Source organism: Myotis yumanensis, unplaced genomic scaffold (genome assembly GCF_028538775.1).
Source record: "Myotis yumanensis isolate MYYU_CA2020_CCGP unplaced genomic scaffold, mMyoYum1.0.hap1 SCAF_9, whole genome shotgun sequence".
In the NCBI taxonomy this organism is placed as follows: domain Eukaryota; kingdom Metazoa; phylum Chordata; class Mammalia; order Chiroptera; family Vespertilionidae; genus Myotis; species Myotis yumanensis.
In genome coordinates, this window is record NW_027223760.1 from 22,752,518 (window position 1) to 22,768,168 (window position 15,651).

General features: G+C 38.6%; 1 protein-coding gene and 1 pseudogene across 2 annotated transcripts in view; both read left to right on the forward strand.

Annotated features, from left to right (window-relative positions):
• Window positions 1–15,651, forward strand: part of AHCYL2 (adenosylhomocysteinase like 2) — a 169,493-nt gene that overhangs the window by 15,712 nt on the left and 138,130 nt on the right. The window lies entirely within an intron of this gene.
• On the forward strand, window positions 13,945–14,778 carry LOC139016844 (microtubule-associated proteins 1A/1B light chain 3B pseudogene; annotated as a pseudogene).

A 15,651-nucleotide genomic window follows, 5' to 3' on the forward strand; every position in this document is an offset into this window, starting at 1 on the left:
ATGTAGCAAAAGTATTTAAAAAATGAAGGGGAATTGTAAACAGCAAAGTTTGGACAGAAGTTACCTCTGTGGTGGGAGAGAAAGTATGAAGGTTAATAAATAGAGAAGGAGTACAAAAGGATCTTCAATTTTATCTACAACTCTACAACTGGACACCCGGTGCACGACATTTGTGCACTGGGGTGGGGGGTGGGGGGGTCCCCCCTGCACCATCTCGCAGTCCAAGACTCCTTGGGGGATGTCCACCTGCCGGTCCTTAGTACTGCTGTGGAGGCGGGAGAGGCTCCTGCCACTGCCCCTGCGCTGGCCAGCTGTGAGCCCGACTTCTGGCTGAACGGCGCTCCTCCTGTGGGAGTGCAGTAACCACCAGGGGGCAGCTCCTGCATTGAGTGTCTGCCCCCTGGTGGTCAGTGCGCATCATAGTGACCAGTTGTTCTACCATTTGGTCAATTTGCATATTAGGATTTTATTATATAGGATGTTTCATTTCTTTAAAAATATCTACAAAAAATTATACAAAATGTTAACATTTGTTAAATTGGGAAGTGAGTACAGTTCTCTCAGGACTCTTCCATGTGCTTCGGAAAACATTTTTTTAAACAGGTTTAATGCTTTTTGGGACCTGTATTTGTAAAACTATTATACTAATGTATCTCTGGTGCCTAATTCACTCAGTGTGATAGAAACTTTCAAGAATTTAGGTACAAGCATACTATCAGGTGGAATCTTCTGTGCCCTAACAAGATATTTCTAAAAAAACAACAACAAAAAAACCCCCCAAAAAACGCTGCCTGAGGCACTAAAAAACCTGGCTATGTGGCTATGTGGATACCAGTGATCTTTCTATCAGCCAACACAATCAATGTGCCATCCCTGCCTACATCAGTGTAGTTTTAAAATCTTTTAACTTGCAGCTAAATTATTACCCTGAGTCTCTATGCAAACTTATACCATGAACTACCCAATAAGTAAAAACCCCCAAATTACATCTCTTTCCAGTTTTAACACAATTTTTCCTCTCCACCCTACATTCTTTTTTTAAAAATATATTTTATTGATTTTTTACAGAGAGGAAGGGAGAGGGATAGAGAGTTAGAAACATTGATGAGAGAGAAACATCAATCAGCTGCCTCCTGCACACCTCCTACTGGGATGTGCCCATAACCAAGGTACATGCCCCTGACCGGAATCGAACCTGGGACCCTTCAGTCCACAGGCTGACGCTCTATCCACTGAGCCAAATCGGTTAGGGCTCCACCCTACATTCTTCAGTTCCCCACACCCACAGAGGACTCAGTATGTGTCCTCCACATTGGTGCAGTGTTTCTGGACCTGCTAATCTTGGGCAGATTTATGTGACTCAGATAGCATCAAGTGTGTTCGTTAGTGCCAAGGAGATCTAAGCATGGAACTTGGCTTAACCAGCAATCAAGGATGAAAGCTCCTGAAAGAAAGAGGAGACTGACTTTTTATCTAAGCATGATGAGTACATCAAACAGAAAATGATGCCCAGGAACAAGTGGTTCCAGAAACATGAATTCAAATAAAAACTGGCTTTGTAGCATTCACTGTTTTGCAGATCCAATGGCAACCAGTCTGTTTTTTCTTTATTTTCTGGCTCAGTTAAAAGTACCTTAGAGAATATACTTGTCCCTTCTCAAAATAACTATGGAGAACACTGCTCAAGTCCCATAAAAATCTGAGTTTTAAGCATTACCTATTGGGTTGGTCTCTCTCTCTCTCTCTCTCTCTCTCTCGGAGTCTCTGTTTTTGTCGGAGGGATGGGCCTCAGAGTATATGTGGGTCTGTGTGGGGTATCTCTGTGGGTACTCATAGAAGATTCTATGGAGATGTATGGGGTTCTGTGTGTGTGTGTGTGTGTGTCTTTGTGTGTGGGAAGGATCTGGGTAGAGGTCTTGAGGAGTTCTGTTGCATGTGGGGAATCTCTGTGTGTTTGTCTTTGTACATCTGTGCCTATGTTTGTTTTTCTTAAATATGTTTTTATTAGAGAGAGCGGAAGGGAGAGAAAGAGAGAAACATAGATGAGAAAGAAACATCAACATTGAAGGGCTGCCTCCTGTATGCCTCCCACTGGGGATTGAGCCAGAAACCAGGGCATGTGCCCTGATAGGGAACTGGTGACCTCATGGTGCATGGGTTGATGCTCAGCCACTGAGCCATACCAGCTGGGCTATCTATGTTTCTATGTCTCTGTGTCCATCAAGTATTTTATTAAAAGTCTTATGATAAGTTTTTGCTGTTGTTAATCCTCACTGAGGGTATTTTTTCCATTGATTTTTAGAGAGAGTGGAAGTAGGAAGGGTGCAAGAGGGAGAAAAAGAGAGAGGGGGGGAGGAAGAGAGAGGGAGAGAGAGAAACATGATGTGAGAGAGACACATTGATTGGTTGCCTTCCACATGTGCCCCAACCTGGGTCGGGATGGAACCTGCAACCCAGGTATGTGTCCTTGACCAGAAATTGAACCTGAGACCCTTCGGTGTGCTGGCTGACACTCTAAACACTGAGCCACATTAGTCATGACTTATGATAAATTTTATTATAAATTTCTACCCTACCACAAAACCCCAAAATGATTTTCTTGCCTCTCTACTCTGAGGTTTCATAAAAGAGAAACAAAATAAGACCACCTACTAAGTCAACATTATTCAACAATAAGTAAAAAATATTTTTTCCATAGCAGCTACACTATTTTACATTTCTCCTAGCAATGTACAAGTGTTCTAATCCTCAACATCATTTGTTACTAATTAATTAATTATGGTAGCTATCTTAAAAACAGTTCTATTTCCCCCAAAAGTCTCCTTTGCCCATTTGCAGTCAATCCCTGCTCCCATTCTCTTCCCCTAGTAGTCACTGATTTGCTTTTTTTCACTATAGATTTGCTTTTTCTGGAAATTTCATGTAAATGAATTATGCAATATATGGTCTTTTGTGTCTGAGTTGTTCACTTATGACAGTGATTTTCAACCTGTGTGCTCACAAGAATTTTCATGCAATACCTGACTATTTAGCCAGGGGCACTGACCTCTTTTCCCTTAGACTGTCAAATAAAAAAAAAAATGACAACAGCCACCCAGCCAGTGTGACTCAGAGGTTAAGCATTGACTCATGCACCAAGGGGTCACTGGTTGGATTCTCAGTCAGGGCACATGCCCAGGTTTTAGGCTCTATCCCCAGTAGGGGGCATTATGTTTCTCTCTCATTGATGTTTCTGTCTTTCTCTCCCTTCCTCTCTCTCTAAAATCAATAAAAACATATCTTAAAAAATGATAGCAGCCAACACAACAATGGCCACCCAGTGTGAATGAATCAGAATTATACCTATTTTTTTGTCTGATTGGTAAAAAATGTATTTTTTGGTGTGCTGCAGAATTTTAGTGATGAGTTTATGTGTGCCATTGTTTTTGATGTCCATTTATGTATCAGTAGTTTTTCCTTTTAATTACTGAATGGCATTTCATTATATGGCTGTACTACTTTTTATTTATCAGTTGATGGACATTTGGATTGTTTTCAAGTTGACTATTTTGAATAATGCTGGTATGAACAATCATGGTTATGGTAAGTATTTATGTGGGTATATATTTTAACTTATCTTGGTCAGATATCTAGGAGTGTGTCATTTAACTTTATAAGAAAAGGGCAATCTTTTCCAAAGTGTTTGTATGTTCCATTCCCCCAGCAATATTAGTGTTTCAGTTTCTCTACATCCTTGCCAATACTTGGCCTTGTCAGTCTTTTTTAGTTTGCATTTCACCATGACTAGTGATGCTGAGCATCTTTTCATGTGCTTATTAGCCATTTGTATCTCTACTTTGGTGAAATGTCTATTCAAATCATTTGCCTATTTTAAACTGGGTTGTTTTCTTATTACTAAGTTGTAGGAATTCTTTTTTAAAAATATATAGTTTTTAATTGATTTCAGAGAGGAGAGGAAAGGGAGAGAGAGAGAAACACCAATGATGAGAGAATCATTGATTGGCTGCCTCCTGTGTGCCCCACACTGGGGATCAAGCTTGCAACCCAGGCATGTGCCTAGACCGGAATCAAAACATGACCTTCTGGTTCATAGGTTGACACTCAACCACTGAGCCACAGGCCCATTCCTTTTAAAGACTGAATAATACTTAATTGTATCTTACCACATTTTATTTATCCTTTCCTCTGTTCAAGGACACTTGGGATATTTCTACTTTTTGGCTATTACAAATAATGCTATAAATATGGCTGTATAAATATCTGTTTGAGTCCTTGTTTTCAATTCTTTTGGATATACCTACTAATGGAATTGATACTTGTATGTCAATCTTATATCCTGCAATTTTGCTAACTTAAACTTGCTTATTACTCTAGTAGTTTTTTGGAATCTTTAGATTTTCTGCATACAGGATCATGTCATCTACAAATAGGTTATAAGTTTTACTTCTTGTTTTCCAATATGTATGCCTTTAATTTCTTTTTGCTATATTACTCTCTAGAATTTCAGAAATGGTGAGAGCTGACATCCTCACCTTATTCCTGATTTTAAAGGAAAAATATTCCGTCTTTCACCAGTAAGTATGATGTTAGCTGACAGTAGAGCAAATTTCTCCTAATATATTCTTTACTAGAGGCCTGGTGCATGAAAATTCATGCACTGGAGGGGGGGTCCGTCAGCCCGGCCGGCCTCCTCTCACTGTCCGGGAGCCCTTAGGGGCGGGAGGTGACCCAGTGATCAGGGGAAGGCAACGCCCCCATCACACCTTTGTTTCTGCCACTGCCGGCAGTGCAAGCCTCGGCTGGCCCTGGTTACCTGAGCCTTGGGCGGCCCTGGGCGGCTGGACAGCCGCCATCCAAGGCTTGCCTGCGCCTTGGGCCGGCCCTGGGAGGCTTAGGGGCTGAGGGGACTGGGGGACTCCGGAGGCAGGCATGTGGCTAGGCCGGGCACAGTCCTTGCTGCGTGCCTGCTACTCTGGTGGCGCTGAGGGGACTGGGCGCCGCCATCTGTGGCTGGGGCGCTGCCATCTTTGAGGGCGTGGCAATCAATTAGCATATTCCCTCCTTATTGGCTGTGGGTGCCGCCATCTTTGAGGCCGTGAGGGTCAGTTAGCATATTGACTCTTTATTAGATAGGATAGTGTCTTAATTTTGACAGATTAAGGGACTAGATAAATTGACCTGTATTAGTGGATATCACCTGCTTGACATATATTTCTTAGCTATAAAATGTAATAATCCTTTTGTCTCTTGTAGAATCAGGAAACCTGATATTCTTTAAGTTTCTACTTTGAATTAGTTTTTAATCAGTACTATAAATTGACAGTTCATAGGCTGCCTGTTCCTTTTTAATTCTAGGATAGTCATATTGTGAACTCCCCCAAAATGAAGCATTTATATCCCCTGATGCTGTTTTAAAGTTCATTATGGTTTTCATATCTGTGGGGAGAGATTCTGTGATATTATCTCTTTACATAAACTATGTGCTTGTGTGTAAAGTAAACAACATCTATGGCTTATAGGTATAGTTCATTTTATAGTCCAAACCTGTTGTTTCATCTATTCCAATAAGAACTACAGGTAGCATTCTTCTCCTTGTGGATGGGGACACAGGTTTAGGTATCTTGATTGATAAGTGTGTGTGTGTGTGTGTGTGTGTGTGTGTGTTGATATTTCAAATTACTGTCTTATCCCTTAGACTGTAAACTACAAGGGTTGAGACTATTTCTTAGTGTATTGTTAGCATCTGGCAGATAGTAAGGGTTTTGAAAGAAATAAATCAGTCTGTTTTGTGATATGTAAAGAGGAGTGACTAGTATAAATTAACTTGGCTTTAGGTGAATTTTCATTCTCTAAATCCTCAGAGCATTTCAGAGTATGGATTGTTGTCTATTTTGCTTAAATGGAAAAATTTTCCTAGTTTCCTCTTAGTAATTAAGCTAAATATTACCAAATTTATTATTGTTCTCTTACATATATACATTTAAAATTTATTTATTTTTCATTATTTTTAAATATATATACTTTTATTTCAGAGAGGAAGGGATAGGGAGAAAGAGATAGAAACATCAATGATGAGAGAGAATCATTGACCGGCTGCCTCCTGCACACTCTACACTGGGGATTGAGCCCACAACCTGGGCATGGGCCCTGACTGGGAATTGAACTTTGACCTCCTGGTTCATAGGTCGACGCTCAACCATTGAACCACACCGGCTGGGTTACATTTTAAAAATTTAAAGGCTTCTTTTCCTTTATAGTTTGGTAGAATTAATAAATTTGTGCTGTGCTTCTGCCAATTAGTCAAACTATTTTCATGTCATTTCTGAGAGATTTTAGGCCTATACGGATGTGACTGATTTGGGCAATTTTGTAGAAATCTGCTTTAATAACTAAATGTAATGCTTTGAGATAACCAATTATCAGAAAGGGTTGGTTATAATTATCAAATAGAAAGTTCATATCTTTTTAGTTAAAATGGCAGTTTATTCCTAAATCTTTTTTTTTTTTTTGAAGAAAAGTCAGCATTTGTTAGTTGTGATTGGTTAACAAATCCATTCTGATTTTAGCAGCTCATTTGGGTGGTATTGAATAAAGAAGTCATAGTTGACTTTTGGGAGCTTGTCTTCATTTTCTGTCTGCTTTGTTGACTAGGACCTTGCTAACATGGAGGACTGTTAGAACTTGCTCATTAGGAGTTGAGCTGAAATTTTTGGCTCTCAGCCTTATTCTCTGTCCTTGTGCTTCAGTGACCTTATTAGTCCATAATTTATTCATCTGTTTTTCTCTTACTGCTTGTTAAGGTCGGAGAAGAAAATTCTTTATCCTGCTACCCTCCTAGGATTGCTGAGTAGGGTCCTGTAAATAGAAATAGAAAGTGCCTATCTTTTTAGTAAAATGGCAATTTATTCCTAAATCTTTTTCTTTGAAGAAGAGTCAGCATTTGTTAGTTGTGATTTATAGATTTATTCAATGTAAGTTTTATGTAACAAGGGAGCCTTCATAAGGAAATGAAGACTAAAGAAATAGTTATACCTGGGTGTTTTTATACTAGGTTTGATGAGGAGTGGAAAGTCATGGGAAAATGTGATAGGACAAAATAGTATGAGCTAAGGGTAGTAAACTGGGGAAAACTTAGCAAGCCTATTCCTTATGATTCTTCTTAGGTCCCTTAGTCTTTAGAGATAAGGATGCTCCTCTCTTCCACATGTAAGGAGAACACCTTTCACATGAGGATCTTATGACCTGCTTCAGGGGAAAAGAGGTCAGAGAGTCCTTCATGCACTTGCCATTTTTTAAATTCCTTTAGCTTAAAATAGTCAATATGCCAGTGTACTATATTTTGGGTTAGGTATTCTGAACCACATAATTCCCTCATTTGAAACTTTCCCCTAGGAAGTTTCACAGTCCAGAAACTGAGTTGATAGATTGTTCCATAATCCATTGAGCTAGTGTCTCAGTCCTGGGAATAGGGCAGTCTCATTAAACAATTGTGTCTCAGGAGGCAGTGGGAGTAGGCCACAAACCTGATTATGCCTCTAGATGGTGTGAGTGATCAGGCATTTAATGAAGGACATTTGTATAAAAACAGAAGTTAATGGTTAGTACAAACTATAAACACAGGTTTTTTTTTTTAGTCGAGAGGGCAGTCAGTCAAGATTTCCTAGATGTTAGGCTCAGAGCATCTTTTTTAGATGGTGGAGGGAGGATAGGCAGTGACAATCTGATGAATTTTCTGATTTTCAGTTTGAATGTCTCTGGTGATGGCATTGGCTGTTCCAGTCAACTTTCTTAGTGGCCCACATAGCAGCAGACACAAAATTGTCCATGCCTGATCTGTTGTGATGATTTCCTTGAGGTTTATGTCAAGTTTTTCTGTTTAGCTTTCAGAGTTTTAGGAAAAGGGCAGTTTTAGTTGTTAGTGATACCAAGTCAGGAGCGAGGTGAAAAATTGGGAATGTTAGTTTGTAGAGTGGTAGCCAGATATTGGAGGAAACTAGAATTGAGAACCTATAGGTATGTACTAGGGTTTTCCATGAAACAAAAATTTCTCTCTGTAGTCATCCCCCTTGTTGAACAAAGATAACCAGAGTAAGGTTGGCCTGATTATTTCCGTAAGTACACCAAGAATGATAATTGACCACACAGGCCTTTTAAAGTTTGCTTGATTTTATTTATTTTTAAATGTTTTTATACATTTTTAGAGAGAGTGGAAGGGAGAGGGAGAGAGAGAAACATTGATGAGAGAGAAGCATTGATTGGCTGCCTCCTGCACGCCCCCTACTGGGGATCAAGCTGGGCATTTGCCCTGACTGGGCTTGAACTAGCAACCCTTTGGTGCACAAGACCATGCCCAACCAACTGAACCACACCAGCCCCGGCAAAGAGAACAGATTCTTATTCCTACTGAACTTATTAAAATAACTATATTGCTGTCCTGGCCAGTTGGTTGGAGCATACACCAAAAGGTTGCAGGTTTGATTCCTGGTCAGGGCGCAAATGAGAGGCAACCGATCGATGTTTCTCTCCCTCTCTCTCAGCCCCCCACCTCAGTCCCCCTCCCTTCTCCCCCTCCCCCCCTTCCTCTCTCTAAACATATCCTCGGGTGAGGATAAAATAAAATACATTCCCATGAAAATAAGAACACTTAAGAGCTTCCAAATTTTGGAGGGATCAGGCAGGGAGAAAAGATAAATGTTTCATTTTTGTTTACCAAGGTATAATCTATTGAAATGCTGTAAGATACAGATAGCTTAAAAGAAAAGAGAAAGGAGTTCCTTATAGCTGGAAAATAGAGCATTTAAAAACCAGCAACATTTCAAACAAGAAGGCCATAAAAAAAATCATAATCCTTCTTCATCAGTTCATTCAGTCCCATGGAATTAATTCTGCTTGATCTTGGGTGGTCAGTTTCAAACATTAACTGAGAAGAATAAGATTAAAACAAAAACTATCTGTGGATGACAAAAGACCTAAAATGATTGAGATTGAAGATCTGATGAGCATTCATTTGATAAGGAAATTTGTTTATTTCTATGGCACACAAGATTTTAACATAATAATCAAATAATGAAAGTATTGACAAATTTCTGTGAACTTCATACAGTTTCTGGAATACCTATATATTAACATTCACCCATAAAAATATAACCCTGTTTATTTGACAGTTTTTTCCATGCAATTTAATATACCAAATAAACAGAATTGTTATTAACATTTCTCTTTAAAAGGTAAAGGAACAAATCATTTGATCTTTTCCAATGGCCCTCTGGGAACTCTCAAGTTAGTTCATGGTCAAAAAGACTTCATTTTACAATAGCACTGTGGTAAGCAATTATAGTTTACTAATGGAAAGGCCAAAAAAAAAAAATTCAGTTAATGTTAGTTAAATACCATTAAGCACTCTACTTAGTGCTTGTCCATGGCTCCACAGCAGACAGCTGTAAATGCAAAAAACAAATGGTGCATTTTGCCAACACAGTATCTCAGTTCTATATCTATAAATATAAATAATTCTAGAGCTATGCATAGTAGAGATTAGAATGCAAGTGTTTAAAAATATACACTTGTTTAGGTTTCTGTATTTCATGGAATTTCATAGGGGTAAAAAGTCAGATTTAAGAAACAGTTTATAGTTTGTTTATATTTTCTGCTTAAATATTATGCTTTAGGCAAATCAAGCACAAGGTAAAAAATTGAACTTGAATTCATGTTCTATAAAATTTCAATAAAATGCTTATTTGACTATATCACAATACAATCACTTGGTAAAGTATTACAGAATAAGAACTCAGGTTTCTATCATGTGTTTGAAATGTTAGTATAACATTTAAATGAAGATGTCTTGTAGATAGAACTGGAGTCAGACTGGAAATTAAAGGAGGAAGTCAATAAATAGCTTGGGAAGTTATCATAAAGTTCTTAATTAAAATGGCAGCTATATAAAATCACATGTATATGGACAGATAATTTTCTACAAAGAATCCAGAAACACACAATGGAGTAAAGATATTCTCTTCAATAAATGGTGCTGGGAAAACTGGAAAGCCACATGCAAACGAATGAAACTGGATTACAGTTTGTCCCCATGTACAAAAATTAATTCAAAATGGAAAAAAAGACCTAAATATAAGACCTGAAAAATAAGTTACATAGAAGAAAATATAGGTACCAAACTTACGGACCTTGATCATAGAGAACATTTTATGAACTTGACCCCACAGGCAAGGGAAGTAAGGCAAACATAAATGAATGGGACTGTATCAAACTAAAAAGCTTCTACACAGCAAAAGAAATTGACAACAAAACAGAGAGGCAGCCAACCAGATGGGAGATGATATTTGTAAATAGCAGCTCCGACAAAGGTTTAATTTCCAAAATATATAAAGAACTCATAAAACTCAACACCAAACAAACAATCCAATCAAAAAGTGGGCAGAGGACCTGAAAATACACCTCCCCCAAGAAAATATATGAACAGCCAATAGATGTATGAAAAGATGTTCAACCTCGCTGGTAATTAGGGAAATGCAAATCAAAACTATAATGAGACACCACCTTACACCTGTTAAGAGTGGCCATTATCAATCAGACAGGCAATAACAAGTGTTGGAGAGGTTGTGGGAAAAGAGAACAGTCCTTCACTGCTGGTGGGAATAAACACAATGGAAAGCAGTCTGGCAGTTCTTCAAAAAATTAAGGATAGAGCTACCATACAACCCAGCAATCCCTCTCCTGGGTATATGCCTGAAAAACTCGAAATCATGTATTGGCAAAGATATATGTTCATTGCAACATTATTCACGGTGGCCAAGACATGGAAACAACCAAAGCATCCTGTGAGAGGACTGGATAAAGAAGATGTGGTACACAATGGAATACTACTCAGCCATGAGAAAGGATGAAAAAGTGCCATTTGCAACAACATGGATGGACCTCGAGAACATTTTGCTAAGTGAAATAAGTCAGAAAAAGCTAGGAACTGTATGATTTCAGTCATGTTGGTTTTAAAACTCAAACTTGTGAACACAAACAGCAATGTGGTGATTGCCAGAGGGAAGGGAGTGAGTGGAGAAGAAAGTCCTAATATAAGATGACAGCAGAAGATTTGACTTTGGATGGTGGACACACAGTACAATATACACATCTTGTAACATAGAAACCCACACCTGAAACCTGTATGTTCATATTGACCAATGTCACCCCAATCAATTTGATAAATATTTTAAAAATCCAAGGGAGTTATAATAAGGATTTGGACTAGGCTGGTGGTAATGAGAAAATAAAATAAGTTATACTAATAGTTAACATATCATATAGCAGGCACTTTTCAATACAAAGGGGTAGTATAATACTACACCATTTTGCATCTTACTTTTTCCCCACTTAACTGTATCTTGGAGCTGCTTTGTTGTTTTTAAAGTCTATATAATATTCCATTGCACATAATTTATGTGCAGTAACTGGTTGGCTATTCATGGTTGTTTAAGATATTTTCAATATTTTGCCCATACAAACAGTGCTGTAATGAATATCTTGTATAGATATGGATATGTTGAGCATGAATTTGAATATCCATAGAATAAATTCTTACAAGTGGAATTTCTGGTTCAAAAGGTATATTTTTAAAATTTATTAATATTGCCAAATGCAATAGAGGTTATACCTGTTACCACTCTCAGCTAGTAATGTGTGAATAAACTTTTTCTTAAGTAGAACTGATTCTCTAAACTGAATCTTCAGAGAAGACAAAAGAATTTTTGTTGTGCTATTCTTTGTATTCTGCTGTTCTAATTGAAGAGGGGTAGGTAACCCCTTTTGCCTTGAGATGATTCTCTTGAGCCACCCTAGGGTTCCAGAGTATAGATTGAAAACAATGATTATAATCCAATTCCCCTTATTTTTTTGTAGAAGAGTTCCAAAGAAATGGAGCTATTCCTCCAAGGCCTTCCAGAAAGTAGAAGGAAGATACTCTATAGAATCCTCAGAAAAGGATAAGAATGACTATAAAATGTATGCAGAAAGAATTTCTTTTTTTCTTTTTTAATCCTTATCTGAGGATGTTGTTTCCCCATTGATTTTTAGAGAGTGGAAGGAAGGGAAGGAGGGGGATAGAGAGAGAGAAACATCAATGTGAGAGAGTCACATCAATTGGTTGCCTCCTGCATGTGCCTGGCTGGGGCCAGGGATCAAATTGGCAACCCAGAGACTCCTTGGTGCGAGGGCCAACGCTCCAACCACTGAGCAACATTGGCCAAGGCGCAAAATGAATAATGTCCTTCGTAACAGGTACATTTCAATGACTTCGAGAATCAAACCTTTTTTAAAATAACATTTGCTATTTGATTTTGTTTTCATAATTCCTGGTTAGTAGACGCCTTGGCAGCCTAAGGCATTGTTGGAGTAAAATAGGGAACATGATGGTCAGGGAAGAGCAAGGGAGGAACTCCTTGCCTTCACATTTCTGAGGAGGTGACAGCTGATATGAAAAGCAACAGGGACAAAGACTAGCTAAAGAGGATGAGGTGGTATAGCAGAACAAGTTCTCAGAAAAAGTGCCCAGTCCAGTGCCCAGTGCCTGGTAGGTGGCTATTCAGTTACAGTAGTTCTTGTTGGAGGAAGTGTAAACTGGGGGGAGGTAGAACTTAATTAGATTATACATTAGGTACACCTCATGATCCAGCAGTTCTTTTCCTAGGTACATATAGTTGACAGAAATTCTTATATGAGTCCATAGCAATGTTATTTGTGCTTGTGAAAAACAATCTGGTTGTCTATACTCTTTCCCCAACTACCTCAGGTAAATTGTGATAGATTTATACTATAGAGTACTATGTAGCAATTTGAAACAATGGACTAGATGTGCCCATGGCAGCATGATGGATCTTAATAACAGTGCTGATTAAAAACAGAAAGAAGCAGAATGAGATATGTAACATGGTATTTATGTACATTTTAAAGTATAATTAATTCCCTAACCGGTTTGGCTCAGTGGATAAAGCATCGGTCTGCGGACCAAAGGGTCCCAGGTTCGATTCCAGTCAAGGGCATGTACCTTGGCTGCGGGCACGTCCCCAGTAGGGGGTGTGCAGGAGGCAGCTGATCGATGTTTCTCTCTCATCGATCTTTCTAACTCTCTATCCCTCTCCCTTCTTCTCTGTAAAAAATAAACAAAATATATATAAAAAAGAAAGTATATTTAAAACACATTATGCACTTTGCAAGAAAACATGTAAACACATTAAACATATCACAGTCATGGCTTAAATCGAGGAATGATGGGAGTGGGGATAAAAGAATGAAAATATGTAAATGTGAAACTTCATTTTTCCACTGAGGTGATCTTTAAAGCATGAGTGGGAGGACATCTACAGACCAGTATCCCTGTATCTCCCATTGCTGCTACCTGTGGGAGTAAAAATTCTGGTAAATTATCATTGGAACTTTTTTTTCTTAATGTAACTATGAAGTGAATGTTTGGTATTCATGCTTCTGAAAGCTTGCTCTTTACTTATTTTTTTGCCTTTAATAACTCTTCACTTTTTTTGTTAGAGAATGTTTTGTTTGGTTGTTGCTTTTATACAGAATATACTAGCCTCGTTGTTTATGTCTGGTTTATGTACTGCTTGTATAGCCAGCACTATATGTTTTCATTCTTAGAAGATAATAATGATGAGTAATGTGAGAGAGTTTTCAGTGTCCTTTTATATAATGTCCTTTTTTTTATTAGAGCAAGGGGAAATATACTTGGAATAAAGTAATAACTGTTTTGAGCCATTACCCTTTATAAAATTTGTTATTTAACTTGCTTCTCTTATAAGAATCTCTGTTGGGCAGACAAAAATACTGACTCCTGGGAGTCCACCCTTGGCCCCGCCTCCTGGGGCGGCGCGCCGGTCACTTGACGCGGGTGCGGGCCGAAGAGACACAAGGGAAGTCCACCTAAAGCTGCGGGACCCTCTTCCTCGCCGCCTGCTCCCAGCCTCGCGCGCCATGCCGTCGGAGAAGACCTTCAAGCAGCGCCGCACCTTCGAACAAAGAGTAGACGATGTCCGGCTTATCCGAGAGCAGCATCCGACCAAAATCCCGGTGATAATAGAACGATACAAGGGTGAGAAGCAGCTTCCTGTCCTGGATAAAACCAAGTTTCTTGTACCTGATCATGTCAACATGAGTGAACTCATCAAGATAATTAGAAGGCGCTTACAGCTCAACGCTAATCAAGTCTTCTTCCTGTTAGTGAATGGGCACAGCATGGTGAGTGTGTCCACACCGATATCGGAAGTGTATGAAAGTGAGAAGGATGAAGATGGATTCCTGTATATGGTATACGCCTCTCAGGAGACATTTGGAATGAAATTGTCACTGTAAGACTAGAAAAATGCATCTGTTCTAGAATTTTTTAAACCCTTACCAACGGGGAAAAAAGGTATGTTACCAACTGAGATTGGATCTGTTCATCTAAATCACAGATCATCAAAACAGTAGTGTCTGGCCTAGGAGTTTTAGAAAGTTGTTTTTGTACTTTAAGCAGAAAAACTGAGCTCCAAGCAAGCACATTCAGCTTTGGAAAACTATATTATTTAACCTAGGCTGTCTTGTTTCAAAGTTTAAAAATAAAATACTTTGCATTCTAACTTACCAATAAGATAGATCTTCAAGTTATTTTAATGTTCTTTCCCCAATAGGAACTTGCATTTTGAGCATTCAGAGACAGTAAGTCAGAACCTGCCAACTTCTTATTGAAGGGTTTCTATCCAACTAAAGAAATCTCAAGCATAGCCCCCCAAACACATTTGCCATAATACAGGCTAAATGGAGGTGTATAAGAAAACGGTGAACTGCTGTTAAAGGTTCCTGATTCCTATCAAGTGTACCCAAGGCAATGCTGTTGCACTGTTAGAAGTTCTTGTTTGTTCTCCAGACAGTAACATACATGATGACACCACTGCTCAGGGGGAACCTTGAATAATTTATTTTGGTCAAGTTTCTCAAAAGGCCCAGAGGAAAAAAGTGACATTTCTTCTGTTTTGGATATTCTCTGATCACAGAGCTCAAAATAGTGCCTGCTTTGGTAAATAAACAAGCACTTGTATCAGTTTCATTCTTTAGGACAGTGGTAGAAACTACAGAATCCTGCAGATGATCCATGTTTTATGTTAAGTGTGTGGCTAAAATATGTTGTTAAAAAGTTACCACATTTTTTAAAGAGTATTTCAGTCATCACTGTTAGGTCAAACCACCATTGAAATTCCCCCACTCTAAGCGCATGTCAATTGTGAAGAAAGCAGTAAAAGGAGATATATTCTCTTCACAGATATTAATGTCAAAAAGTTAAACATTTCCCAAGTCCAACCAGAATAACCAATACTTCCTACTACCTGCATGACTATTTACTATTTTCATGGAAATATCACAAAAAGATCACAGACCACTTTAGACTATATGTAGCAGGTCATGATTTGCCTTTGTGTGTTTAGATGTGTATGGAATACTTGTATCAGTTAGTGGAAATTATTTACTATAATGTTGGGATTAGGCAATATTACTGCGTGTGGGCTCTCACCCCCCAACCTCCTATCACCTACCCCTACTGCTGCATGCGTCTGTCTACATGGCTAACTTTTAATATGTATATTTTTACATTATGTACAT